Source organism: Oryctolagus cuniculus, chromosome 1 (assembly GCF_051225735.1).
Source record: "Oryctolagus cuniculus isolate XC-2025 breed Fujian yellow rabbit chromosome 1, ASM5122573v1, whole genome shotgun sequence".
Lineage (NCBI taxonomy): Eukaryota > Metazoa > Chordata > Mammalia > Lagomorpha > Leporidae > Oryctolagus > Oryctolagus cuniculus.
The window spans coordinates 113,856,726-113,882,193 of NC_142867.1; the positions used below are offsets into that span (position 1 = coordinate 113,856,726).

The 25,468-nt window shown below is 41.8% G+C and overlaps 1 long non-coding RNA gene across 4 annotated transcripts in view; it reads right to left on the reverse strand.

Annotated features, from left to right (window-relative positions):
* The window catches only part of LOC103349194 (uncharacterized), a 124,950-nt gene that overhangs the window by 85,150 nt on the left and 14,332 nt on the right, over positions 1 to 25,468 (reverse strand). The gene's annotated exons all lie outside the window — the stretch shown is intronic.

The following is a 25,468-nucleotide window of genomic DNA, read 5'->3' on the forward strand; positions in this document are numbered from 1 at the left end:
TTTAAAATTCTGAATCTAAAACTGTATGTTGGAAAGCAAACCATCTTCCTTTGCTCAAACAATGATTATCTTAAAAACTACAACTTTAATTAAAATATTGTATTAGAACTTTTTTAAAAGGAAACAGAAAAAGATAAACTTAGAAACAAATAGGAAACAGGAACAAAAACAAATCCTGAGATGATATTTTAGTCTGATAGTATCAATAATCACTTTCAAAAAGCCCATGAGAGTATTTCAGGCATGGAAAGCCAAAACACTCTGGCAAAAAAAAAAAAAAAAAAAAAAAAAAAAAAAAAAAAAAAAACACCCTACATGAAAGATCTCCACGAGTGAGATCCCAGTGAAAAGAACAGGTCATCAAAGAAGGAGGTACTTTTCTCTGAAGGGAGGAGAGAACTTCCACTTTGACTACGACCTTGTCTAAATATGATCAGATTTGATGAACTCAAAAGGCTTCCATAGCCTTGGCAGCTCATGACAAGAGCCTAGGGTGATTACTGATGCCATAAACAAGAGTGTCAATTTGTTAAGTCAACAACAGGAGTCACCATGCACTTATTCCTCATGTAGGATCTTTGTCCTTAATGTGCTGTACAGTGTGATTTAATGCTATAACGAGTACTCAAACAGTATTTTTCACTTTGTGTTTCTATGTGGGTGCAAACTGTTGAAATCTTTACTTAATATATGCTCAACTGTGTCGCGTCCCTCGACCAGCAAGGAAGACGCAACCCGAACTCTTCTTCAAGCAGTTTATTCAGGAACCTTGAACAAGCTTCTTCTTCCGCCTCCTTCCCTCTCCCATCCCTCTTATAGCCATCAGCACACCAATCAAAAGCAGCCAAATGGCAAGGATTGATAGGTACAGCAATGCGGAAGCCGGAAGGGAGCTCAGCCATCTCCTTATTAGGAGTTGTTTGTTTCTCGCCAGTCCTTCCGAGAGAAAGGAGCCGACGCCATCTTTAGGGCGTGGTGCAATGGCTCCCCACAGTTCCCCCTTTTTGTTTTAGAACCAGGCATCTAAGGATTACAGGAGAAGGTAGGGGTCTGTCCCCCACTGCCAGGCATCCACCTGGAACAGCATCCTTTTCGCAGGGGTGGGATCTGGGATGCCAACCCACATGCAGACAGACTTGCCTTCCAGAGAACGTAATGGCTCGTTCTCTCTGCAGTGCTTTGCCTTGCACCCTGCACCCATGCCTAGCATTCAAGGAAGGCCAGCCATGCTTGCGGCGATTGTCCAGCCTCAAGGGCATAAAAGGCTTGAGCTATCATGGCCAATTCCCGCCGATGAGCTGTCCTCATCCTGCACAAACACCACAGGCAAAATAACACAACAAGTAACAGCAACCCCGTCAAAGCTCCAAGTCCCGCCCACTCCTTCAGGCTGGAGACAGCTGTGCGGATCCAGGATGACAATCCAGATGCGAAGGAGACATCCACACGCGTGGAGTTGATGGTGACCACGGCAAGGCGCAGTTGCTCCAAGGTGTAGTCAAATTCTGCGGACCAATTCTGCAAGAGCATCTGAGACAACTGTTTAGAGTAATTTGCTGCCTGAGTCATGTTATCGTACTGAACAGAGGTCACACACAACCCTGAAAATTTCCACTCACATCCTAGCTGAGCAAGCTGCCAGAGAGTATCCACCTGCTCCTGTACCAAATCCACACGTTGATTAACAATCATCAAGCCTCCCTTTATTTGTGCATTTAAGGATGTCTGAGTATCCAAAGCAGCAGCCACGGAGGCCGTCAAATTATTCAGGGTATTAGCAGTTTGAACTGTCCCTGTGAGCGCTATAGCAGCTGTTGTAGCGCCCACAGCTGCAATGGAAATGGCGGTTATAACGGCTGCAGTAACGATCCCAATCAGCAATGTTATAATGAAGATAGAGAGGCTGCTTTGTGACATTGTCTGTTTGCCGCACCAGTCGCTCAGGTAACCATCGAGAATATAGAAACATGTCCACGTCCCCATATTAAAACAGGGTCAGGTCCATACCATTGAGCAGTTAGAGGGTCTTTCCACTTCACATAGACTTGTTGTCTTTTGGTTTCAGGATGCCAGTGACGATCAGCTGCAGATTTCCCTTGATTATCCAGTATTAGAAAATTTAAAATGAAAAGAGCATGTGATAGCCATTTTTGTGGGGAATATGCCATGGTCCCGTATTCCCCCTTTTTTATTTTTTGTAAATAATTTTTTAATGTGGCATGTGCTCGTTCCACAATACCTTGTCCCTGGGGATTATAAGGAATCCCGGTGATGAGAGATGTGGAAGTTAGTACAGAAGTGCTTAAAAGAGTTGGAAGTATACGCTGGGCCATTACTAGTTTTTATCTGTATAGGGGTTCCTAGAACAGCAAAGGCCTGAAGGCAATGAGAGATGTTTGGCAGCCTCGCTGCATTGCAGGGTGGCAAAAACAAAACCTGAACATGTATCTAAAGAGACATGCATGTATTTTAGTTTACCAAATTCAGGGAAATGGGTAACATCCATCTGCCAAAGCTGATTAGGCATAAAACCTCTAGGATTTACACCATAATAAGGGACCAGGAGAAATGTGACACAGGAAGGGCAGGATTTTACAATTTGCCTTGCCTGTTCCCTGGTGATTCCATATCTTAATCATAAGGTCTGGGCATTGAGGTGATGCAAATCATGACCATGGGATGCTTCTTAGACTTTGTCAGTCCCTCTTTAAAGGATCTGGCTACTGAGCCAGAGACTGGAGCAGCTAGAAAGAAACACGTTTATAAATGAAGTTTAGCATCATTTCACATCTTGGCACCACTTTTAATCTAAACAGCCCAATTGGTTATTATCTCTGCAAGATGAGAGATATATCTTTTGACATCTCCAGGGGCCCTCTGGAGATACCAAAAGTCCAGAGAATTTAGAACTTTGATTTTCAGAAAGTCTGTTAAAGGTGCCAAGAGAACTTAGAGTATCTGGTCAAAATAGAATTCCTTAACATTTAGTCAGGGCGATTTTAACACTTTTAGACCAGATCTGATCATAATAATATTTAACATAACTTTTTAAGACAATACTTTTTATCAATCATAACTTAACAGACAGTAGAGTACACATTTACTTGGCAGAACATGAATTTTTAGGTAAACCAGAAATACAAAAACCTTGAACATAAGAGTTAGCACATGAAATTATCACATAACTCAGAACTATTTAACAGAGTTAAAAAGAGCTTACACGACCTAACTTTAGAAATGGCAGAGTAACTGATTAAGCAGACACTGTTAAAAAGAGACGTTACAGTTTTTGCAACAACAGATTTTAAGATTTACAATTGAGACCATTTCCAGATAATTAATAACATTAGTACACATTTTAAAAAATCCCATTGTTATAACAGAAGATCAGACTTCAACTTTAGGTTAGTGTAATTTTGGCATTAACATTTAACTTATAGAAAACTCTGTAAACAATGCTTTAAAATCGTAAACTTTTTACAACTTTTCATGACTTGCTCACACCTTCTGAAACTTTATACCTGTAGTTACTTTTACAGTCTTGAATTATCATGTATGGACAACCTATGAGAATACATGCTGGCAAACTTAAAAGTCTCTCTTATCAAATTTAAGATGTTAAAAGTACACATAATACATTTTCCATATTTTACTTAGCACCGACGCCTGGATAACTTAAAACACTGAGATATTAATGAATACCACACCATTATCTGAATTAAAAGTCAAAATTACATTTCCATGCTTTTAAGTAACATAAGGATAACACCACTTGGGCAGCAACAGTCACTAGTGCATATTTACAACTTTGAAAACATCTTCATCCTTAAGAGGAACAAGTTTAAAGCATATCAAAGACATGTAAATGTAAAACTGAGCAAGTAAACCAAAGGGCGTTTGCATTAACCCAATTTTCTGAACCAATCTGTATTGGCTTACTTGAGTTAACAACATAAAGGCTTGTATACACAGAATTTACTCTCATTTTTATAAGACTACCCTAGCTGAAAAGCAAAAACATGAATACAACATAGATTTGACATCATTTACTACATTTTAATACACTTTGTATAATTTGAATTGACTCAAACAGCTGTTACTTTAACAAATTTAGAGTCCCATCCTTTGAGAGTTCCAGGGATCCAACTGGAAGCCCCAAAGTTGAAAGACTCGGTTTAGAATTTAAACTATCAGAGAGTCAAACCATTTTAGTCAAAAATTAGTACGTTTAACCAAGGCTGTGGACTAGATCTGATCAAAGTTAGGAACTCACTCAAACATTAAAGATATAACGTAAACAGCTTCATGGTGCAGTTTTTCCAATCAAGACTCATACTGGCAATAGAAAAATGCGAAACCTTCAAGACACATGAAAACTCTCATTAGATAAGTTAGCTACAGCAGCACAGAAAAGAATTGATTATTAGCGTATGAGCCCATTGCTTAAGTTTTTATTAACTGTAAAGAGAAAAACCCATCAAGTTGGAAAGGGTTATCGAATTAAGACTTTTCTCTAGGTCAAGATACCTGTGGAATTTTTCCTCTCTCTTTCTCCTGGCCTGTTGCATCCCCCTTTTTGTTTTAAAAGATATTCTTTCAGTGTGCGGTGTGCTCGCTCAATTATGCCCTGGCCCTGAGGATTGTACGGCAATCCATGGACAAGTTGAACCTCCATTTTTTGGCAAAAGGTGGTAAAGGTTTGAGATGTATAGGCCAGGCCATTATCAGTTTTTAGCACCTGGGGTCTCCCCCAGGCGGCCCATGCATCCAGACAATGAGCAATCACCTGACATTAGGGATACAATTGGGCTAGAAGGTTTAATCGGTCCTGCGGTTTCCAATATCTTTAATGCGTTCACCACATATAAGGAATCTGACAACAAGTTAAAGGCAAAAGAGCACTGCTTAAAGACTTCAATAACTATTTTTAATTCCACAACTTGAGGTGAGCCTGGCTGAAACTGATGAAATACCGGGTCATTACCCTCTACCATATAAACCCCACAGCCTGTTTTTGACCCATCCGTAAATATATTTGGAGCACCTGGTAAGGGCTCAGCGGCTGTAATTTTTGGAAATCCTCATTTGCCGATTCAATTCCCGTACTTGCTTTATACCAGACTCTTTGTTATCACCACACTCTTCAGACTCACTGCTGCTTTCTGAGCTACTTTCTGCACTTGTACTACTTACTAAGGAGGGGCTGAGCAACTCGGAAAGATCGGGGTACAGTTTTTTCCTAGTTCTTTTCTGACTCTCCTTCAAAGTTTTCCCTTTTTCACTGGCAGCTCTCTCGGAGCGCTCTTCCTGAAGCTCCTCCAAGGCAGCTTGACTGCTCAGAATAGTTTCACTACACTGCTCATCCTCGAGGCATGCTCGCACTAACTTCCATATTGGTCTCACTCCCCCTTCAAGATTACCCTGTTTGAATGCAAAATCCAAATCCCTGCCTAGTTTGTCCCATGAAGGGATAGTAAGGCTTCCCGAAACCCCATACCAGGGTGCAATGGTATCGCAGTTACGTAAAAACCTATGCAATGTACTAGGCTTAAGTTTCAAACTGTTTTCTCAAAGCAGCGCATTCAGCGCCAGAAAAATTGGATGGGACTGTGAATTACCCATCGTCAAAAATTTTACTCTTTCCCTGGCCACGGGTCAGAGTCCTTCTGCTTTTGTCGCAGAACTTCCTCTGCTTTAATTGCAGAGCTATCCTCCCGCTATTGTTGCAGGACTGCCCGCTCTTATCGCGGATCCCCACCTTATTTTCCTGGGGGACTTACCAGCACTGCCCTGACTGCAGGAAGTTCTGAGTTCGCGTTTGAGATGGTTCCCCGTACGGGCCACCAGTTGTCGCGTCCCTCGACCAGCAAGGAAGACGCAACCCGAACTCTTCTTCAAGCAGTTTATTCAGGAACCTTGAACAAGCTTCTTCTTCCGCCTCCTTCCCTCTCCCATCCCTCTTATAGCCATCAGCACACCAATCAAAAGCAGCCAAGTGGCAAGGATTGATAGGTACAGCAATGCGGAAGCCGGAAGGGAGCTCAGCCATCTCCTTATTAGGAGTTGTTTGTTTCTCGCCAGTCCTTCCGAGAGAAAGGAGCCGGCGCCATCTTTAGGGCGCGGTGCAATGGCTCCCCACACAACTGATCTTCTGTATATAAAGAGAATTGAAAATGAATCTTGATGTGAATGGAAGGGGGGAGGGAGAGGGAAAGTGGAGGGTTGCGGGTGGGAGGGAAGTTATGGGGGGGTGAAACCATTGTAATCCATAAGCTGTACTTTGGAAATATATATTCATTAAATAAAAGTTAACAAAAAAATATATATATCCAAATTCTAACAAGCCTTGACAATCCAGACTAAACCAACATCACCTTTCAGCTAACATATTTAATATGTTCTGGAATTGTAGTAACATCCAAAATGGATACTTTGGGGGATTGGTGCTGTGGCGAAATGGGTTAAAGCCCTGGCTTGAAGTACCAGCATCCCATATGGGCACCGGTTCTAGTCCCCACTGCTTCTCTATAGATCCAGCTCTCCGCTATGGCCTGGGATAGCAGTGGAAGATGGCCCAAGGACCTGGGCCCCTGCACCTGCATGGGAGACCTGGAGGAAGTTCCTGGCTCCTGGCTTCAGATCGGTGCAGCTCTGGCCATTGCAGCCATCTGGGGAGTGAACAACAGGATGGAAGACCTCTATCTGTGTCTCTTCCTCTCTCTCTAACTGTGTCTTTCAAATAAATAAAATAAATTAAAAAAAAAAAATACAAGTGGACTAAAACCCAAGGCAAACATCAGCTGGGGGAAATGCTTGTTCTGGGATTCCTTTTTTCTTGGGAGATCACCTTTTCAAATTTCTGTCCTCTGGTGATAGATAGAAACATTGAGAGATACATAGATAGCAATCCTACAGCATTGAAAGCAAGGTGTCAAGTAAATTTTCATAGAGTAATATTGATAGTAGCATTATTCCCAATAGCCAAAAGGGATAAATAATCCAAATGTCCAGTAACAGAGAAATGGACAGAAATGTGGCAAATACATACAATGCAGTATTAGCCATAAAAAGGAATGAAGTTCTGAGGTATCCTAGATAACATGGATGGAACTTAAAAATATTATTCTAGGTGAAGTAATGCAGACACAAAAGGAAGATATTGTGATTCTACTTATATGAGCACCTAAAACAGCAAATTCATAGAGATAGAAAGTAAAATAGAGGTTATCACAGGCTGGGACTAGTAGGACGGGGAATTATTCCTTAAAGAATACAGAGCTTTCACCTGGAATGATGAAATAGTTTTGTTTTTTGGTTTTTGTTCTTTTTTTTTTTTTTTTTTTTGACAGGCAGAGTGGACAGTGAGAGAGAGACAGAGAGAAAGCTCTTCCTTTGCCGTTGGTTCACCCTCCAATGGCCGCCGCGGCCGGCGCGCTGCGGCCGGCACACCGTGCTGATCTGATGGCAGGAGCCAGGTGCCTCCTCCTGGTCTCCCATGGGGTGCAGGGCCCAAGCACTTGGGCCATCCTCCACTGCACTCCCTGGCCACAGCAGAGAGCTGGCCTGGAAGAGGGGCAACCAGGACAGAATCCGGTGCCCCGACCGGGACTAGAACCTGGTGTGCCGGCGCCGCAAGACGGAGGATTAGCCTAGTGAGCCGCAGCGCCGGCGATGAAATAGTTTTGAAAATGGAGAGTGGTGATGGTTTTACAACAATGTGAAATACTTAATATACATTAAAATGGTTAAAATAGAACTTTAATTTTATGTAAATTTATGAATTTATATATTTATTTATGTAAATTTTACCACAAAAAAAGTTGGGGAAAAATTCAGAGCTCTGTTTACTTCCCCTGCATTATACTCCAGTTGTTATGTTTTCAAGTATTTTTCATATTTTATTTGGGCATTTATATGTTTTGCCATACTGCTGAAAATGGCAGAGAGAATCCTTTTAAATTTTTTGACTTAAATTCCTTTAAAAATTTTTTAAAATGTATTTGATAGACAAAAAGACAGACACACACAGATCTCTCTTCTACTGGTTCAATTCCCAAATGTCTCAATGGTCAGGGCCAGGCAGAGGCTGGAGCCAAGAGCCAGGAACTCAGGCCAGATCTTCAGTGTGGGTGGCAGGGACCCGACTCCTTGAGCCATCATCTGCTGCTTCTCAGAGTCTGCACTGGCAGGCAGCTTGAATTAGAAGCCAGAGCTAGGAATTGAAACCAGGCACTCTGAAATAGGATGCAGAATCTTCATCACTAAGCTAAAGTTTAGCCTGCCTCTAAACGTTCTTGAGTTTCCTGAGTGCACAAGCATGCACACACATCCTTCTATTACTCCTTGCTTTTTCCTCTCTCCTGTTGTAACTTATCTACGATAACCATTAACTCTTCTTCCTAGCCTTTCAAACTCTCTCACCTCGGCCATTCTCCTCTCCCTCCTCTTTGGCCATCAATAACATTTCTATTTCCATTGCCCAAGCTAATGTTCACTTTTTAGGCCTTATCTTAATGGATTTCTCTAACACACTTGGCAATTGTGATCATAACTTCATTTGCTAAACACCCTCCAGCCCTGTGCCCATGAAGGCATACTCCCCTGGTCTTTCTGTCTCAGTTTCTCCTAAGATCCCTTTACGGGATCCTTTCCCTCAGCTCAACCCTTTGGTTTCCATACCTCCTAAGCTTCTATTAAAAATATCTTTGATTTTGATTCTAGAGTTTCCCTTGGAATACTCACATCTCCTCTACTTTTTTTTTTCTTTTGAACTACCACACCTATCAAAGTCACAGACTGTTGATTATGGGCCAAATGCAGTACTCAGAAAAGAGGGGTTTGGTTTTGGTTGGTTTCATTTGTTAAATTTAATGTCCTAAATAGGGTGTGCAATTTCTAGTTCATCATAGTCTCTACCACGCCATATATATGTTTGTGACCCTTAAATTTAAAATTCTAATCCTGATAATAACTTTCCTCAGCCCCAGACCTACAATTCCCATTGCTTAGTACATTACTTAGCATGGGATGCCTTTTAGAAAATGTTCAAAATTGAGCTCCTTATCCTTGTAGACAAACCTGCTCTTCCTGATACTGCCACTCAGTTGAGTAACTCCTACCATTAATCGTAGCTTGGAAGTCATTCTTGACTTTGAATGTGAGATGATCAATTATCCAGTATTGCCTAATGTACCTCTGCAGTAACTCCAGATGGAAATTCTTTTGTTTTGTCCTTGTAATCACTACTTATTTTAGGCACTCGCAATCAATCCCTGAGTTATTGAAATAGTGTCCCAATTTGTCTTCCTATTTTCACTTTTTCCATCCTAAAAATTTCCCTTCAGGTTGGTGCCATGGCTCACTTGGTTAATCTTCCGCCTGCAGCACCGGCATCCCATATGGGTACCAGGTTCTAGTCGCAGTTGCTCCTCTTCCAGTCCAGCTCTCTGCTGTGGCCCAAGAAGGCAGTGGAGGATGGCCCAAGTGCTTGGGCCCTGCACCTGCATGGGAAACCAGGAGGAAGCACCTGTCCACTGGCTTTGGATCGGCGCAGTGCGCCAGCCGTAGCAGCCATTTGGGGGGTGAACCAACAGAAGGAAGACCTTCCTCTCTGTCTCTCTCTTACTGTTTAACTCTGCCTGTCAAATAAAATTAAAAAAAATTTCCCTTCACACTGTCTTTAAAATCATTGCTCTAGGCCGGCGCCGCGGCTCACTAGGCTAATCCTCCGCCTAGCGGCGCCGGCACACCGGGTTCTAGTCCTGGTCGGGGCGCCGGATTCTGTCCCGGTTGCCCCTCTTCCAGGCCAGCCCTCTGCTGTGGCCAGGGAGTGCAGTGGAGGATGGCCCAGGTGCTTGGGCCCTGCACCCCATGGGAGACCAGGAAAAGCACCTGGCTCCTGGCTCCTGCCATCGGATCAGCGCGTTGCGCCGGCCGCAGCGCGCCGGCCGCGGCGGCCATTGGAGGGTGAACCAACGGCAAAGGAAGACCTTTCTCTCTGTCTCTCTCTCTCACTGTCCACTCTGCCTGTCAAAAAATAAAAAAAAATAAAAAAAAATCATTGCTCTAATATACAAATATTTTTCCTTCTCTCCTTTCCTTAAGTTTTCAGTAGGTATTCTCTGTTCACAGAATTAAAATGAAATTTTTTAGTTTTTTAAAGATTTATTTATTTATTTGAAAGTCCAAGTAACGCAGAGAGAGGAGAGGCAGAGAGAGAGAGACAGAGAGAGAGAGAGAGAGGTCTTCCATCTGCTGGTTCACTTCCCAATTGGCCACAACAGCTGGAGCTGGCCAATCTGAAGCCAAGATTCAGGAGCTTCTTCCAGGTCTCCCACATGGGACAGGGGCCCAAGGACTTGGGCCATCTTCTACTGCTTTCCCAGGCCACAGCAGAGAGCTGGATTGAAAGAGGAGCAGCTGGGACTAGAACCGGCGCCATATGGGATACCGGCACTTCAGGCCAGGGTATTAACCGGCTGTGCCACAGCGCCAGCCCCAAGATGAAACTTTTAACATGGTTTAAAACCTTCTGAGGTCTGACCTCTACCTATCTCTTTAGCCTATCTCCTATAGTTCTTTGTCTTACCCATTGTATCCCAGTAATTCCAAACCATTTAAACTTTCTGTACATATCTTTTAGTTATGGATCTGTACCCTCTCCTCTTGTGCCCAGTAGTTTATTATTCAAAAACCTGTTCAAGTGTGACCTGTCCTCTGCATACTTCCTTCATATAGTTACCACTCACCCCATAAACCTGTATTTTTGGATATATTTATTTTAATACATGTATCATGTGTGGTATGTGGTCTGAATTTTTCATATTTTTTTCAATTAGGTATAAAACACATACCATAAAATTCATCTTTTTAAAGTATACACTTCAGTAGCTTTCAGTTTATTTGGAGTTGTGTAACCACCACCACTATATGATTTCAAAACATTTTAATCGCCGGCACCGTGGCTCACTAGGCTAATCCTCCGCCTTGTGGCGCCGGCACACTGGGTTCTAGTCCCGGTCGGGGCACCGGATTCTGTCCCAGTTGCCCCTCTTCCAGGCCAGCTCTCTGCTGTGGCCCGGGAGTACAGTAGAGGATGGCCCAAGTGCTTGGGCCCTGCACCCCATGGGAGACCAGGAGAAGTACCTGGCTCCTGCCATCGGATCAGCGCAGTGCACCGGCCACAGCGCGCCGGCTGCGGCGGCCATTGGAGGGTGAACCAACAGCAAAAGGAAGACCATTCTCTCTGTCTCTCTCTCTCTCTCTCACTGTCCACTCTGCCTGTCAAAAAACAAAACAAAACAAAAAACAAACAAACAACAAAAAAAAAAAAAAAAAAATTTTAATCAACCAGAAAGAAACTCTATATTCATTAGCGAACACTCCCCATTCCCCCTGCCTGCAGCCCCTGGAAAACATGATCTGATCTCTCTATATAGATTTGCCTCTCCTGAGCAGTCACATAAATGGACTCATACAAAGCATGGACTGGATTCATGTTTTCAAAATCCATCCAAATTATTGTGTGGACCAATACCTCATTCTTTTTTATGGCCAAGTAATATTCCATTATATAGATGGCTAAACCTCACTTGGTTTATCTAGTCATTAATGGACATTTGGGTTTGTTTCTACTTTTTTTGCTATGATGAATAATGTTATATGACCAAGTTTATACATGGAAATATTTATGTTCAATTCTCTTGGATATAGCCTATGAGTGGAATTACTAGGTAACAGACTAATTCTAAGTTACCATTTAGAGGAAATGACATTGTTTCAAAGCATCAAGACTATTTTACATTCCCATCAGCAATATGAGGACTAAAATTTCTCCACATCCTTATCAACACTTGTTATGACCTGTTTGCTAACAGCCATCCTAGCGAGGGCGAGTAGTATCCCACTGCGCTTTTGTATAGTATTTCTCTGATGACTCATTATGTTAAGCATCTTTTCATTTGCTTATTGTTCATTTGTATATCTTTTTTGAGGAAATGTTGATTCAAATCATTTGCCTATATTAAAAATTGAGTTATTTGGGGGCCCAGTGTTGTGGTATAGTGGGTAAAGCTGAAACCTACAATGCTGGCATCCCATAAGGGCACCAGTTCATGTCCTGGCTGCTCCACTTCTCATCCAGCTCCCTTCTAATGGCCTGGGAAAAGCAACAGAAGATGGCCCAGGTGTTTGGGCCCCTGCCACTCATGTGGGAGATCTGGAAGACTCTTCTGGCTTTGGCTTGTCCCAGCTCTTACTGTTGCAGCCATCTAGAGAGTGAATCAGCAGAAAGAAAATACCTCTCTCTCTCTTTCTCTCCCTATTTCTCTGTAACTCTTTCAAATAAAGAAATCTATATTTTTAAAATTTGGCTTTCCTTCCCTTTTTTCTTGAGTTATAAGAAGCCTTTAACATCCTTGATAAAAAAAAAACTATCAAATATATAATTTGCAAACATTTTCTTTCATTCTGTGGTTATCTTTTCATTTTCTAGATGGTGCCTCTTTGATATTAATGGATTCAAATTTATTTACTTTTTTCTTGTGATGCTTATGCTTTGGCGTCATATCTAAGAAACCATTGCCTAATCCAAGGTAGCAAAGATTTATTCTCATGCTTCCTTCTACAATGTTATAGCTTTAGCTCTTACATTTAGGCCTATGATCCATTCTGAGTTAATTTTTGCATCTAGTGTGAGGTAGTGGTCAAATAACATTCATTTGCATAAAGATATCCAGTTGTTCCAGAATCACTGGATTAATACTATTTTTTTTTCCAATTGAATTGACATGGCATGCTTGCTGAAAATAAATTGATCATTAATGCATAAGCTTATTTCTGGAAACTCAATTATATTCTATTATCTATCTTTAGGTCTATCAAAGCCACACAGGTTTATTACTGTAGCTTGGTAATAGTTCTTGAAATTGGGAAACACAATTCCTCCAACTTTGTCCTTTTTTTAAAAAAAAAAAAGTTTGTTTTGGCTATTGAGGGTCTCTTGTGTTTCCATGTAAATATTTGCATCAATATGGCAATTTCTGCAAAATTAATATATATCAACATTACATTCAATCTATAGATCAAGTTGGATGTACTGCCAGCTTAACAAAACTGATATTCCAATCCATGAACACAGGAGATCTTTCCACTTGTTTAGGTCTTAATTTTTCTCCTTGATATTTTATAGTTTTAAGTGTGAAAATCTTGCACTTCTTTTGTTACATTTATTCAAAGGTATTTTATTATTTTGATGGTGTTGTAAATGGAATTCTCTTCTGAGTTCCATTTTTTTGATAACTAGTATATAGAAATTCAATAGAGTTTCAAATGCTGATACAGTATCTTTCATCCTTGCTGGACTCGCTTGTTAGTTCTAACAGTCCATAAATCCAGAGAGTGAGATATTCATTCTGTACATTCATTAATCTTGCTCTGTTTACCACATGATTCTTAACAGTTCTTCATCCTAAGAAACACATGACAAATTCCCCAAATAAACCATGGACAAATATCACTGGCTGAAGGAAAACAGGTAAATAGCAAACATAAAGGGGCATCAGTCCAAAGCATATCCCATCTTTTTCATGACACAGATACTAAATTAAATAACAGAACCAGTTAAACTAGTGACCATCAATTTACTGATTCAACTTTCTGGCAATGAAATATCCAAGTCATCTAATATGGCCAATCCAAGTTCTATTAATTGGGAAGAATTTCCTTGACAGGTTCCTTTAAGTTTATGCCTGAGAGGCTCCCAGGAATGTCCAATAGAAACATGCACTATTTCATCAGTATTTCCTATGGATGTTAGTACCTGAGTTTGGATATTGCCTTAAGGACACATTATACATAGGTTTTTTTCCTCACACTGCAGCTTCTTCAATAAGTGGCACACTGATTTTATTTTGGAGGGAAATAAGTCTTAAAGGGTTCTCAGTCATTAAATCTAGAGACCTTAGTTCAATAGCCTCACTTGTTGGTATAGTTGGGTCAATACTAAGACTCTCCCCAACTCCCCATATGCACACCCTTTATAATAGGAAGCAGTATTACTTTTCACATAGGATACACACACACATATACACAAAGTGAAAAGTAGGAATGCGGGGCAAAACTGTCCTCTGATGGAGTGACGGGTGACTTCTAACACGACTCCCAGTGGTATTCCTACCCTCCTGGGCCTAGATGGGATTCACTTCTCCCAAATAATGCATGACGAAGGGGGTGAGATGTTACTTCTGAGATTAGGTTACAAAAGATAATGACTTCCAACTTGTTTATGTACTCTCTGGCACATCCCAGGGGCTTTCTCTGATGAAGCAACATGCAGAGGCCCACATGACAAGGAACTCAGGGTGGCTCCACAGAGACCCTCACTCCACCAGCCGTGAGTATTTGCATCCTGACAACGCCCTGTGTGCATAATTTTGGAGGCAGATCCTTCCCGAGTTGAGCCTTCAGCTAAGATTATGGCCCCAGCTGACACCTCAACAGCAGCTCTGTGAGTCTGAAGCAGCGAATCCAGCTAAGCTATGCCTAGATTCCTGACAGAAATGTTCAGATAATACATACGTGATTATTTTAAGCTGCCGACTTTTAGGATAATTGGTTATGCAGCAAGATACTTAACACATGCGGTTATGCAGTTCCAGATTACTCACATGCCATCCCAGCCCATCCTTGCTAACTTCAGGATGCCATGAATAATTTGGTTGCTGAAACAATTTATATACCATAAAATTAACCAATTTAAGGTGTACAATTCAGTGACATTTAATATATTTACAATGTCATACAACCATCATCTTCATCCAGCCCCAAAACATATTTATTACTCTAAAAGGCACCTTTGTACACAGTAAGCCATCACTTCCTGTTTCCTTCTCCCCCTCAAACCCTAGCAACCAAAAACCTCATTTAGCAGCCAGTGATGAATCCCTGTGAACAGAGAGCTCCTTCCTCAACAAAGTGACATTTTTGTACTGCTGTTGCCTACAGGCTTAATCTGAACTTCTCAGTAAACCAGTCTTTCTCTCCCCTTCTCCTGCATATTTCCTCTCTCTTCCTACCTCTCTCCCCTCTTCTCTTTCATGATTTTTTTTCACTATAGTCTGCAAGAAAGAGTTAACATCCCAATTATGACCTTTCACTCCAGCTTGGTGGACTCCCTGTCTAGGATAACCAAGAAAACTGACAATACTTCAACCAAATTTTTGGTTTTTTTTTGGCACATACTAAGCTCTGCTGGCTTTCCCAACTAGTATGGGGTGGGGGAGGTTTCCTGGCATCTCTCTCATATCATCATGACTTAGTGTATTTTTCCATTTTAAAAATTGAGGTAAAATTTACATACCATAAAATTAACCAATTTATGGTGTACAATTCAGTGACATTTAATATATTTACAATGTCATACAACCATCATCTTCGTCCAGCCCCAAAACATATTCATTACTCTAAAAGGCAACTTTGTACACAGTAAGCCATCACTTCCTGTTTCCTTCTCCCCTCAAACCCTAGCAATGGGGCCAGTGCTGAGGCACAGCCGGTTATGCTCCTGACTGGAGCACCAACGTCCCATATAGCACCAGTTCGGGTCCTGGCTGCTTGACTTCTGATCCAGCTCCCTGCTAATGTGCCTGGGAAGGCAGCAGAGGATAGCCCAAGTGTTTGGGCCCCTGCACCCACATGGGAGACCTGGAAGAAGTTCCTGGCTCCTGGCTTCGGCCTGGTCCAGCCCCTGCCATTGCGGCCATCTGGGGAGTAAATCAGCAGATGGAAGCGCTCTCTCTCTCTGTAATACCAACTTATTAAAAAAAAACCTAGCAACCACTAGTCTGCTTTCCCTCTCTACCGATTTACCTGTTTAGCTTCGTTATATAAATGAAATCATACACTATGTGACACTGTGGTCTCTGGCTTCTTTACCCAGATTGATTTTTATATTTTAAGATAATTTTCAACAATCGATTTTTGCATTGGTTAAGACTTTTCAGTGGCAAGTAATAAAACACAACTTGAACTAGTGTTCATCCCTGTATCAGAACAGAGTCACATCACACACAGACATGATCAGAAAAAGCTCCAGGAGGTAGATTTTTCAGAGGTTCTCACAGCTTTATATTCCAGTGCTTTGCCTATAGACTGCCAATGCAATGTGCTATTAAGTGTCTCATGCTTCAGAGAATGTGGTGAAAAGAGCTCCCTCAATTGTGTCTTTCAGGCAAGCGGGCATTCATTAGAAGATAACAGTTTAAGTTCACGGTGGAATCCCACTATATTGCTTCTTATGTATAAACTGCTGCAGTAAGAGTAACATCTCACTACTTTCAATATTGCTTCAGTCTATTTCAAATATTTTGGCTTGGGATTTCTGTTTTTGCAATTTCTTATTTCACTCTTTATACTCTTAGTGAACTGTAATTTAATACAATCTTGTAAAACTAAACAAAGAAATGGTTCATCGTTGGCCTTTATCTAAGTATTCCTCAGGATGTTCTTCAGATACTGGTGCGTAGTTAACAATGTCAGGAAATGCATTATTAAGAAAACTTATGGTGTCTTAGATTGCAAGTTGTCTTAGCTCCTTTGACTGTATTAACCAGAATCCTCTAAGAATAGGTCTGAGTTTCCAGCTTTTCTCGAATGTCTTTGTCTATCGAATCCTTTATTGAATGATGATGTCACAGTATCAGTATTCTGTGGGATATCTTGGGAAATATGTATTTATGCAGTGTGTTGGATTGACTGCTTTCAGCTGGACGCCATTTCCTTTATCCATTATGCTTTCTGTTGAAATGTCTCGGGAATGGTGTGGAAGCTTTCTTCTCCATGTGATATTCATTGTTGCCTCTCATATTCCTCAGTGGCATCTCAGTTCAATATGATTCTTTTACAGAAGAGTCACCACATTTCCCAGGAAAATTTGGAAGCATATACATTGCATCTCAAAGAATCCTTTGCTAGGGCGATTTTAGTTTAGATTCTGCCAACAAAAGGTGCTTGTACAGTATGCGAGAAAGAGAAGAGATGCAGAAGTCATTACTTACTAGCAATGGCAGGCAGAAGGCAGATAAGGTTTGCAGCAGGTTCTAGGCAGGCTTCTGTGAATGACCTGCTTCAGTGCTACAGGTAGCTGATATCTATGGCAGCTTCCTAAAATCCCTTCATTCTTGACTTTTCCGAAAGTTCATAGCAGTTCTACCTGACCTTCAGTCCCTCCCAGTCTTCCAGGAAGCATCTGAATATATGCATTAAATTCCCTCCAAATATCTACAGTAGTTTCCGACTTCCTGTGTGCACTCTGATTTCAGAATATGGTATCAGTATTGGTGCCAGGAAGCAGACGCTGAAAAATCTGCAATTGGTTGCATTATCTGATTACACAACATCACCAGGGATGACCTCACCACTGGCAGAAAGGGAATGCTAGTAATCCACGGCATTCTGTGAAAAACAAGTGCTTAGAATTTATTACCGGCCGACGCCGCGGCTCACTAGGCTAATCCTCCACCTAGCGGCGCCGGCACACCGGGTTCTAGTCCCGGTCGGGGCGCCGGATTCTGTCCCAGTCGCCCCTCTTCCAGGCCAGCCCTCTGCTGTGGCCAGGGAGTGCAGTGGAGGATGGCCCAGGTGCTTGGGCCCTGCACCCCATGGGAGACCAGGAAAAGCACCTGGCTCCTGGCTCCTGCCTTCGGATCAGCGCGGTGCGCCGGCCGCAGCACGCCGGCCGCGGCGGCCATTGGAGGGTGAACCAATGGCAAAGGAAGACCTTTCTCTCTGTCTCTCTCTCTCACTGTCCACTCTGCCTGTCAAAAAAAAAAAAAAATTATTACCCATAGTTGAAGCAATAACACTGCCAGGCAGAAAAGAGGACCGAAACAGCTGTCAAGTGGAGCTGGTAGCTTCATATTATGCTGAACATCTCACAGAAGAAAAATGACAAACTCACGCTTTAAAATCTTGAGGAGAGATTAGGAGCAGTAGTTAAGATGCTGCTTTGGGACACCTGTACCCCATATCAGAGTGCCTTGGTTTGAGTCATGGCTCTACTTCTGGTTCCAGCTTCTTGTTGATGTGTACCCTGAGAGACAACAGATCATGCTCAAGTACTTAGGTCCTACCACCTGTGTGGGAGACCTGGATAGAGTTCCTGGTTCCTGACTAGGTAGGCTCAGCTCAGCTCTGGCAGGCCATTTGGGGAGTGAACCAGCAGATGGAAAAATCTCTCTCTGCCTTTCAAATAAAACAAAAATAAATAAATAAAAGTTAACTCTTGGATGAAAGTATCTTTAGAGAGGCAGAAAACTTGTGGCAGTTCCTGGAAAACTGTCTCCTATTTCTTGTAGTTTCAGAGGTTGATAGGTCTGAAAAAACCCAACAGATCTGTGATGCTGAGGATTGCAGAATTACCATATAAACGATGGCCAGAGTTTCGTCAAGTCTCTTATGTAACCAATCATTAAAAAAGAGCTGGATCCTAAATATTGCAATGTTGACATTCTGTGTGAATTCCAAGAACAACGTGAAAACCCAAATTCCTCCCTTTGGCAGAAACAGCACTCCCGTCTGAGGTTAGCTTCCTGGGCTTAACAGGCCTGTAACGTTCTCCTGCGAAGCACATTGGGATTCCCCTCGAATGCACTTGCACCATTTCTCATAGCACCTGGGCCTATGATGAGGGGAGGTATTGGCCAATTTTTCTTAAAGGGATACCTGGTATATTTTTTTTTGATAATTTTTGACAAAACAACAGAAATTTATTGTCTCACAGTTCTGGACTCTAGAAGCTTAAAATCAAGGTGTTGGTCTAGACATAGATGGATGAAAGCCTCCAGGGAAAAATTCTTTACCCCCTTCTTGCTTTTTTAAAAATCTTATTTAAGTTGTACAAGTTTCATTTATTTCATATATACAGATTTAGGAACACAGTGGGACTGCCCCTCCCTCCAGCCCAACTTCTGGCCTTTAACCCCTTCCCTCTTGGATTCCCATCCTTAATTTTTTTTTTTTGACAGGCAGAGTGGACAGTGAGAGAGAGAGACACAGAGAAAGCTCTTCCTTTGCCGTTGGTTCACCCTCCAATGGCCGCCATGGCCAGCGCGCTGCAGCCGGCGCACCGCGCTGATCTGAAGGCAGGAGCCAGGAGCTAGGTGCTTTTCCTGGTCTCCCATGGGGTGCAGGGCCAAAGCACTTGGGCCATCCTCCACTGCACTCCCGGGCCACAGCAGAGAGCTGGACTGGAAGAGGAGCAACCGGGACAGAATCCGGTGCCCCGACCAGGACTAGAACCTGGGGTGCCAGTGCCACAGGCAGAGGATTAGCCTATTGAGCCATGGTGCAGCCCCTGTTTCTTGTTTCTTTTTTTTTTTTGTTTTTTCATTTCCCTGATGACTAGTGCTCTTGAGCATTTTTTCAAGTGTCTGTTGGCCATTTGAATTTCCTCTGTTGAAAAATGCCTGTTTAAGTCCTTAGCCCACTTTTTAACCAGGTTGTTTGCTTTGTTCTTGTTGAATTTCTTGGGCTCTTTATATATTTTGGTTATTAATCCTTTATCAGTTGCATAGTTTGCAAATTATTTCTCCCATTCTGTCAGTTGCCTCTTCATTTTGCTGAGTGTTTCTTTTGCAGTGCAGAAGCTTCTCAGCTTGATATAATCCCATTTGTCAGTTTTGGCTTTGATTGCCTGTGCTCCTGGGGTCTTTTCCAAGAAGTCTTTGACTATGCCAACGTCTTGTAGAGTTTCCCCCATGTTCTCTAATAATTTGATGGTATTGGGTCATAGAGTTAGGTCCTTAATCCATTTTGAGTGGATTTTTGTTTAAGGTGTAAGGTAGGAGTCTAATTTCATACTTCCGTATATGGAGATCCAGTTTTTCCAGCACTCTTTGTTAAAGAGACTGTCCCTGCTCCACAGATTGATTTTAGCTCCTTTATCAAAGATAAGTTGACTATAGATGCATGGATTGATTTCTGGAGTTTCTATTCTGTTCCATTGGACTATAAATCTGTTTTGCACCAGTACCAGGCTGTTCTGATTATAACAGCCCTGTAGTATGTCTTGAAATCAGGTATTGTGATGCCTCCAGCTTTGTTTTTGCTGTGTAAGACTACTTTAGCTATTTGGAGTCTCCTGTGTTTCCATATGAATTTCAGCATAGTTTTCTCTAGATTTGCGAAGAATGTCCTTGGCATTTTGATTAGGATCACGTTGAATTTGTAAATTGCTTTTGGTAGTATGGACATTTTGATGACATTTATTCTTCCAATCTATGAACATGGAAGATTTTTCCATTTTTAATATCTTCTATTTCTTTCTTTAGTGTTCGTTAATTTTCATCGTAGAGATCTTAGACATCCTCAGTTAAATTTATTCCAAGGTATTTGATTCTTTTTGGAAAGGTGTGAATGGTACTGATCTTAAAAGTTCTTTCTCAGCTGTGACATTGTCTGTATATATAATGGCTTTTGATTTTTCTGTGTTGATTATATCCTGCCACTTTACCAAACTCTTTTATCAGTCTCTCAGTGGAGTCTTTTGCATCCCCTACATATAGGATCATGTCATCTGCAAATAAGGATGGTTTGACTTCTTCTTTTCTAATTTGTAACCCTTTGATTTTTTTTTATTTTATTTTTTTCCTAATGGCTCTAGCTAAAACTTCCAGGACTATATTCAATAGAAACGGTGATAATGACCATCTTTGTCTGGTTCTGGATCTTAGGGAGAATGTTGCCAGCTTTTCCCTGTTTAATAAGATGTTTGCTGTGTGTCTGTCATATATTGCCTTGATTGTGTTGAGGAATGTTCCTTCTATACCCATTTTGCTTAAGGTTTTTATCATGAAAGGTTGTTATATTTTATCAAATGCTTTCTCTGCATCTATTGAGATAATCATATGATTTTGGTTTTTCAGTTTATTAACATGGTGTATCACATTGATTGATTTGTGAATGTTGACCCATCCTTGCATACCAGGGATAAACCCCACTTGGTCAGGGTGAATGATCTTTCTGATGTGTTGTTGGATTCGATTAGCTAATATTTTGTTGAGGATTTTTACATCTATGTTCATCAAGGATCAAGGATATTGGTCTATAGTTCTATTTCTCTGTTGCATCTTTTCCAGGATTAGGTATTAAGATGGTGCAGGCTTCATAGAAGGAGTTTGAGAAGATTCCTTCCTTTTCAATTGTTTTGAATAGCTTGAGAAGCATTGAAATCAGTTTTTCTTTAGAGGTCTGGTAGAATTTAGAAGTAAAGCTGTCTAGTCCTGGGCTTTTCTTTGTTAGGAGAGTCTTTATTACTAATTCAATCTTCATCTTGGTTATTGGTTTGTTTAGGTTTTCTATATCTTCATGATTTAATTTTGGTAGATTGCATATTTCTAGGAATCTATCCATTCTTCTAGGTTTCCTAATTTGTTGGCATACAGCTTTCTGTAATACTTTCTGATGATGCTTTTTATTTCTGTGGTATCTGTTATTATATTTCCTTTTTCACCTCTGATTTTACTGATTTTGGTCTTTCCCCTTTTTTTGCTTATTTTTTTCTAAAGAAAAACAGCTTTTCATTTCACTGATTTTTTGTTTCAATTTTGTTTATTTCTTCTCTAATTTTAATTACTTCTTTCCTCTTACTAGCTTTGGGTTTGGTTTGTCATTGAAATGCACTGATGCTCATTTATTTGGAACCTTTCAGTTTCTTCATGGAAGGCACTAATTACTATAAACGTCCTTCTTAATACTGCTTTGGCTGTATGTATCCCATAGGTTTTTATGTGATGTACTGTCATTTTCATTTGTTTCCAGAAATTTTTTGATTTCTCTTTTGATTTCTTCTGTGAACCACTGTTCTTTACGGAGCATGTTGCTCAGTCTCCATGTGCTTGCATATGTTCTAAAGATTTTTGGGTTGTTGATTTCCAGCTTCATTCCATTGTGATCTGAGAATATGCATAAAATGATTTCAGTTTTTTTGAATTTTCTGAGACTTGTTTTGTGGCCTATCATATGGTCTATCCTAGGGAATGTTCCATGCATTGATGAGAAGGATGTGTATTCTGCCAATGTGGGGTGAAAGGTTCCATAGATAACCATCAGGTCCATTTGGTCTATAGTGTTGATTAACTGTTGTTTCCTTGCTAATTTTCTATCTGGTTCATCTGTCCATTGCTAAAAGTGGGGTATTTAAGTCTCCCATTACTACTGTGTTGGAGTCTATGTCTCCCTTTAGGTCCATTAACATTTCTTTTAAATAGCGAGGTACCCTGAGTTGGGCGCACATATATTTATTATAGCGATATCTTCCTGTTGGATTGATCCCTGAATCATTACATAGTGCCCTTCTTCACCTTTTTTAAGAAAAATAATAATAATAACACAAAAAGAAGACAAATTGTTTAGAAGGTAATATAACATGTCTGTGAATCTGGGGCAAGCAAACACTGCTTAAACAGGATCCAAAGAGCACTAAATATAAGACAGTAATAATCTGAGTACATTAAAATTAAGAATCATATCATTTTAAGTAGCATTAAAAATCAAATACATAGGAATAAGTTAACAAAAGGTATATATGAACATATGTCATTAAGACAAAGAAAATGTAAGCTGTAGTTTGAGAGAATATGTCTGTAATATAAACAAGTGACAAATGATATATCCAGAATAAATAAAGAATGTTCATGACCCCAGGGTACTATAAAACCAAATAAGTAAAGGAATTCAAATATTGGTACAAAGCAAAGGAAGAAAAATCACTGACAGATTAGAACTGGAAGTCAGCTTTTACTGAAATTACAGCTCTTGCCATGTTCTGGCATTAAAAACCTCAAAATGAAAATTTAAATGACAGTGATCCTGGACTAGAAGTATCCCCAGAAGGCTGGCTGAAGCAAATTAAGTTCCTCCATGGAGAAATTCATCCCAGGTCTCAAAGAAATCCAATAGAAATAATTTATCCTTGTGCCTAGTTTATAAAATGATTTCTAACTTTAACTTTATATAGTATCCTTATCACATCACAAAACACACTCCACTCTCTCTTTTGTCATCCATTGCATAGGCAATTTCCTCCACCTTCTAGTCCTATCACTTGGCCCTGGTGAACTCCCATTTTTCCTCTGCCTTAGCATGGGCGATGAAGTTTCTCTGACTCCCTTAGCAGAGTAAATCAATATCTTCTATGTGCTCCTGTCCCATTTTTGCCAATATTTTGAATTTGCAACCCAAATTTTCCCAGGCCCCACCAGTCCATGATTGTGAATAACAACACATCAACATTAATAGCTCAAATGTCACAGACTAATCATTCCTTGACCTACTGGTCCCACACACAGTTATTTCTGGAGATTTATGGGTGTGCCCTATATGTGTATGTGAACACCTCTGCATTCTGCTAAAGGAGTTATATCACCAGCTTTTTGTAAGAGTACTGCTCCTTGCCCAGACTCCTAACCTCAGAGCTCCAAAGTGAAAAAGCATAGAGATACCCAGCAGCACAGCAGGTATGATTTTTTTGTTTGTTTTAACAGAAGTAAATAGCAGAGGTGGAGCAAGAGGGCAACTATGATCCTCCACTGATTGTCTCCCCACAGAGCCACCAATTAGAATAGCTATCCACATGCCAGTCTACCTTTACAAGAGCTGGGGATGCCAGATGAGAGGCCATAGTGCATAGTTTTAGTATAGTAGCAAGCAAAGAGAGCAGGAAGGAAAGAGTTGCCTGTGTCACCCATGCCCCAGCACCAAGCTGCATGGGGCCTTCCTCTTAGTGGGGGGAGAGGGAATTAAGTCCAGCCATTAGTACCAGGCCTGCCATGGTGAAACTCAGTACCAGGCAGAGCCCCACTGTCCAAGCCAGCACCTGTGAACTGAACCTCTGGAACTGTGTTAACCAAGTTGTAAGGGATTGCCTCTACCACCCTCTCCCTCAACCTTGGGCAGCACAGCTTGGAGGAAGACTCCACTCACTGAGAAGTGCACCAAGAAAGTGAACACAGGATTAGATCCTGTAGAGTAAGGAGATAAAAAATATCCTCAAAAAAAATCCTCATAAAGAAAGGAACTGAAGCCGGCGCCGTGGCTCAATAGGCTAATCCTCCACCTTGCGGCGCCGGCACACCGGGTTCTAGTCCCGGTCGGGGCGCCGGATTCTGTCCCGGTTGCCCCTCTTCCATGCCAGCTCTCTGCTATGGCCAGGGAGTGCAGTGGAGGATGGCCCAGGTGCTTGGGCCCTGCACCCCATGGGAGACCAGGAAAAGCACCTGGATCCTGGCTCCTGCCATCGGATCAGCGCGGTGCGCCGGCTGCAGCGGCGGCCATTGGAGGGTGAACCAACGGCAAAGGAAGACCTTTCTCTCTGTCACTCTCTCTCACTGTCCACTCTGCCTGTCAAAAAAAAAAAAAAAAAAAAAAAAAAGAAAGGAACTGAGTACCTACTGTTCTGTATTTTGAGATAAACCTTGAACTAAGAAGGATATGGCTCAATGGGAAAAAGTTCATCAAGAGGACCCTTGCAGTTCCCATTCACACATGGACACATGAGGTTTTCATTGCTGAAGATCCTGGAGCCCTCAGAGAGATCTCGAACCTGTCTGGGGAGCTGCTGGATTACCATACCTCTGCATTGCCCTGGAGAAAAGAATTGAGTCCTTGTTGCAACCTACTCCCCCAGATTCTTGTTGTGTGGAGCCATCTTGAGACTCCAATCACTGGGGTATTGTGAAGAAGCCTCTCCCAACAGTTCTGCAGGTCTGGATCTATGAGTCAGCTGGGCCCTGCCTCACCTCCCATGGCTCCAGGAAGAACTTGGATGGCACACAATGAGTGATTCAGCCTGCAGAGGCCCCCAGAAAACAGCTGGACAACCCTTCTAATACTCCTGCTGCCCCAGAAATGGCTGGGTGATCCCATTTATACACCCATAGGAACCAAATATATATCCAGCCCAGAGCAGCTCAGTCAACAGAGGCCTAGGGAGTGAACGAATGGCCCTGCCCACCTACTTATGACCCTGGGAAGCATCCAAGCAGCCTTTCCTCCGTGGCTCAGCCCCTCGAGGCACCCCAGGAAGCAACAGGGTGGCCCTGCCCATCCTCCTGTGGCCCCAAGAAGCAGTTGAGCAGCCTGTTCTCCAAAGCTGAGTACACCGAGGCACTGAGAACAGATGCTCAGTCTTTCCCACTCACCTTCTGCCCTGGGAGGCAGTTGGAATGGTCTCCCTAAGCAGGTCAGCCCCCTGGGGACCTGTGAAGCTACCTGAGCACCACTCACATACTGACAGGTGCCCTGTTCCACTACCAGACATGTTACACTACACTCACTGGGCCCACAGGTTGTCCTGCACTCACACAACTCACAAAAACTTAAGAAGGCCCACACCTGCAGGTATGTGCACCACACACAGAGTTGCCAGTAACCTGCTATGCCAAAGTGAGGCACATCTAACTTGTGAAGCAAC